The sequence below is a fragment of the Tamandua tetradactyla genome, chromosome 2 (genome assembly GCF_023851605.1).
Source record: "Tamandua tetradactyla isolate mTamTet1 chromosome 2, mTamTet1.pri, whole genome shotgun sequence".
NCBI lineage: Eukaryota > Metazoa > Chordata > Mammalia > Pilosa > Myrmecophagidae > Tamandua > Tamandua tetradactyla.
The window spans coordinates 30,665,771-30,671,180 of NC_135328.1; positions in this window are offsets into that span (position 1 = coordinate 30,665,771).

Consider the following 5,410-nt stretch of genomic DNA (forward strand, 5'->3'; position numbering starts at 1 on the left):
ATGGAAAAAATCTTACTCTGGCTGAGTTTTTAAAATTTAAAAATGTGTCAGTATTCATTTCTCAAGTTGTCAGTAGTCCCATGGCTACTGGCTACCATGTTGGATGGTGCAGTTAGAGTACACAATGCTCGAGTTCTAGTTTGCAAGGTGCCAAATGTGATATACCAGAAATGGAATGGCTTTTAAAAGGGGGAATTTATTAAGTTGCACGTTTATAGTTCTAAGGCTATGAAAATGTCCGCATTAAGGCACCAAGAGGAGGTTACCTTCACTCAAGTAAGGTTGATGAAGTTTGGGGGTTTCTCTCTCAGCTGGAAGGGCACATGGCAAGTCTACTAACTTTCTCTCCTGGCTTCTTGCTTTATGAAGCTCTGCTGAGGGTGTTTTCCTTCTTCATCTCCAAAGGTCTCTGATTGTGTGGGCTCTAAAACTTTTTCCAAAATGGTTCCCTCTTAAAGGGCTCCTGTAGGCAGTCCCACCTTGAATGGGTGGAGACACATCTCTGTGGAAACCATCTAGTCAAAAGTTACCACCTACAGTTGGGTGGGTCACATCTCTATGGAAACAATCAAAAAGCTCTCACCTAGCAATACTGAATGAGGGTTAAAGAACTTGGCTTTTCTAGGGTACACAACAGATTCAAACCAGTACAGCCAACTTGACAAACCAAAGTGGCTTAATGCAAAGTTTTTTCCAGGGAGTTATATAATATTTTGTAGTTATATCTTCTGGAGCATGTGGCCTCCAAGGTCCCACGGGTAGGGAAGTGATGACTTGAGTAATTTTATTATACAGTGTTTTTAAGCACTGGCTTGGAAACAGCTCGAACCACAGGTCCCAAACTAGGTGCCAGGGCACTGCAGAGAACTTACAGGGCCTTCTCAGGATTTTTAACTTTTGAGGGAAACATAGCTATAACTATCAGTCACAGCACCACCAACTACTACTATATATGTTATTTGGACCTAACTATTTAACAAGCATATTACATGCTTCTTTTGTCCTAGAGGCACTGTGGAAAAAAACAGAGGTACTAAGGATGCTGTAACAAAGTTTGGGAAACTGGCTTAGAAAGCATGCCCACTTTCTCCATTGGCCAGAAACCTGTCACATGCCCCCATCCTAACTACAAGGAAGCCTGGGAAATGTAGTCTGCCCCCCTGATGCTGAACACGAGGATTGTTTTTACCAGTCTGTCCACCTGATTACCATACCTTTTCCTTCTCCCCACATAAAGAATGTGTATTATCTGTGGAGAGGATATGGTTAAAGCATTTGTAAGCTTGTTCTGTGTTTGCATGTCCTCAAGCAGAGGAAAACCACTATGCTTGTCTGCCTGTTTGTCTGAGAGCTGAAAACAGCTCAAGATGTCTGCTTTGTTGTGTCACTTGCATATCTGCCTGCTTTGCTTATCTATGGTATTTGCTTATTTAGAGCATACCCTCCTACTCATGGGAAAATTCCCTTTTTTGTTCTTAAAATTAAAGATACCTCCTCAAGGCAAACGGACACCTCCCCTGGTGTTCAATGGATAGCTTAACTCCAAGGGGCCCTTTTACCTGATAAATAGTTAGCAGAAAATAAACTCCAGGCTCTGGCCCTCTCTTGCGACAGAGACTTCCTTGCTTTCTGACTTTGTGTCAAAGTTTTTTTCTTCTTGCTCCGATTCTTTGTGGGACAAAGAATAACTGCCATAGCTGATGTCACCCACAATTTTCTGCCCATGGGAGACTATCAAAAGTATGACCTGGTCAGTGTTTCCAATTCAAAGTCCAGGGTCTCTGGGTTTATAGCCTTGAGTACATGGGGACATCAAGTCAATTTGTGGGCTTCATAGAAGAGTGACTGGGTGGTCTCCTGGCTTTTGCTTTTGGGACCTTAAATGTCAGTGTAAGTATTTCTTGGAGCAGTGTGATTTCTCCAGAAGGATCTACAGTTTCTCCAGAGAAGGATCTCCTAATCTGCCTCGTGGATGTAAGCCCAGCTACCATTATTCCAGAGTAGGACAAAGAAAATTGCACTGTGGAATGGGAGGTAGACTTCATCCCTGTTATACAGACTTAAATCTGTTCTCAGTTGAATATCTCACTTCCACTTCCTCCAGGCCCAGTATACCAAAGATGGAAGTCACTCAAGTTCCATTTTGTGAAAGATTATACCTATTTCCTGTGGGGGTTGCGGAGGGGTGGATAGTCACCTGACCAAGGTAGGAGTGACATCTTGGACTCAATTGCTTATTATGCACATTCCCAAGCACTGTCTCTTTCACACTTAATTTCTTCTCCCCTTCAGAGTACCTGATGCCTATACCTCCTAAATCTTCCCAGGTTTCTGTGGGGAGACGCTGCTTGCCTCTCATCAGTACTCCTCAGGAGTAAGCTGTGCTTTTATCTGCTGTGCTAAGTCAATTAACTGCCTCTAAACAATATGTGTCTTCATATCTTATTTTGGGGTTACACACATAGGTCTTTTAATTTCTTTCTTTCTTTTTTTTGCATGGGCAGGCACCAGGAAGTGAAGCCTTTTAACTTTATTTAACAGTTTATGAAGGTATAAATCATGTACCATAAAGTTCACCTCTGTAATGTATACAATTCATGGTCTTTAGCATATTAACAAAGTTGTGTAACTGCTACCACTATCTGACTGAAGAACATTTTCATCACTCCCCAAAGAAGCCCTGCACCCTTTGGCCGTCACTCCCTATTCCTCCCTCCCCTCAGATGGTAACAGCTACTAATCAACCCATCTAATTTCTGTCTTTATGGATTTGTCTATTCTGCACATTTCATATAAATAAAGTCATACAATATGTGGGTTTTTTGGTGCCTGGCTTCTTTAACTCAGCATTGTTTTCAAGGTTCATGTTGTAGCATGTGTCAGTATTTCATTCATTTTTATGACCCAGTAATATTCCATTGTATGGATATACTACATTTTGTTTATCCATTCATCACTAGATAGACACATGGGTTATTTTCAGCTTTTCACTTATGAATAATGCTGCTATGCATATTCACAAACACGTTCTTGTGTGGACATATGTTCTCAGCTGTCTTGGATATAAACCTGGGAGCAGAATTGCTGGGCCATATGGAAACTCCATATTTAACTTTTTGAGGAACTGCCAAACTGTTTTCCAAAGTAGCTGCACAGTTTTACATTCTCACCAGCAGTGTGTGAGGGTTCCTGTTTCTCTACATCATTGCCAATGCTTGTTATTGTCTGTCATTTTAATTATAGCCATCCTAGTGGTAACTAGTGGTACCTTTGAACTAGGATGGTGTGCTGGTTTGAAATGATGTACGTACCCTAGAAAAGCCATGTTTTAATCCTAATCCCATTTTGTAAAGGCAGCCATTTCTTCTAATCCCTATTCAGTATTGAATGTTTGAAATTGTAATTAGATCATCTCCCTGGAGATATGATTTAATCAAGACTGGCTGTTAAATGGGATTAGCTGGAGGTATGTCTCCACTCACTTGGGTGGGTCTTGAGTGGTTTACTGGAGTACTATAAAAGAGGAAACATTTTGGAGAAAGGAAGAGATTCAGAGAGAACAGAGCAGAACGACATAGCCACGAGAAGCAGAGTCCACCAGCCAGCGATCTTTGGAGATGAAGAAGGAAAATGCCTCCCAGGGAGCTTCATGAAACAGGAAGCCAGGGGAAGAAGCTCACAGATGATGTCATGCTCGCCATGTGCCCTTCCAGATGACAGAGGAACCCTGACCGTGTTCACCATGTGTTTTTCAAGATGAAAGAGAAACTCTGACTGTGTTCGCCCTGTGCCCTTCCACTTGAGAAAGAAACCCTGAACTTCATCAGCCTTCTTGAGCCAAGATATCTTTCCTTGGACGCCTTAGATTGGGACATTTCTATAGACTTGCTTTAATTGGGACATTTTCTCAGCCTTACAACTGTAAACTAGCAACTTATTAAATTCCCCTTTTTAAAAGCCATTCTGTTTCTGGTATATTGCATTCCAGCAGCTAGCAAACTAGAAGAGATGGTGTCTGCTGGTCCTTGTTCCTGGATAGTTGCTTGCAGCTTCTGATGCCAGTGGTTTCCTCTCTAAGCATCTGTGGGCCTTCACGTAGCTCCTTTAGTACACAACTCTGGGTTCTGGCTTGCTTAGCGCCTATGGGGAGGAACATGACAACATCTGCCAGGTTGTGACCATGTCTAGGCCTCTGCTCTCTCTGTCGGCACTCTATGCATCTCCACACATCCATGTCTCTGTCAGCTCTGAAGCAACTGTTCTCAAGGGTCTGCATCTGAGGTTTCTCCAAAATGTTTCCCCTTTTAAAGGACTCTGGTAAACTAATCAAGATCCACCTTGAATGGGTTGAGCCACAGCTCCTTCTAATCAAAAGGCCACACCCACAATTGGGTGTTTCACATCTCCACAGAAGTAATCTTATCAAAAGGCCCGCCCTAAACGGCACGCCATATCTCGGCGGAGATAATCTAATCAAAAGAGTTTCCGCCCCGTTAATATATATATTTTTTATTTTAACATTTATTCCCCCTATTACTTATTTTTATTCCATATGTTCTACTTGTCTGTTGACAAGGTAGATAAAACCACCCCGTAATATTGAATGAGGCTTAAAGAACATGGCTTTTTTTTTTGAAACACAACAGTTTCAAACCAGCAGTTATTTTCCTTTTCATAACTTTTTTCTCATTTTTAAATACTATCAAACTTAGAGAAATGGTAGAATACACAGGTATTCATGCACACATTTTTCCCCCATTTAATATGTATTGACTCTTTCCCTATTGATGGTGAATTGATCAACAGAATTGACATCTTTCTATACTGAATCTTCCTGAGAACATGGTACCTTTTCATATGTTCATGTTTTCTTTTGTGTTCTTCAGGAATGTTTTAAAACTTTCCTCATAGAAATTTTGCATATTTGGGTATGTTTGTTAGTATTTTTATATGTTACCTTTTTTGTAGCTATTGTGAATGGTAGATTCCTTCTTTGGTCTGTCATGTTATTAGAATCACCTGCAGAGGGCCAGTGAGGGCTGGACTTGGGGTCCCTTGTACACTAGCAATGATTACTTCTTCTGGTATAATCATAAGTAATAAGGGTGGTAATCCTGAGACTTAAAATGTAGCAATTTCTCCAGGAGGTTACCTAACATTTATGGAGTACCCTAATTTATGCCAGGCATTAGGCTGGTGTTATAAATAAGTGTATAATATGTATATGAAGCACATGTTATTACCTTTGCAGATGAATAAAATCAAAGGTCACTGAAACAGTGTATCTTTTAGACTTCAAAGCCATTCCTTCTGCCATACCCTGGAAGGAGCTGTTGTAGGCAGCTGGGTGACTTGTTATTGTTCACCAAAATGTTCATTCCTTGTTGCTAATAATATACCACTTATGCCA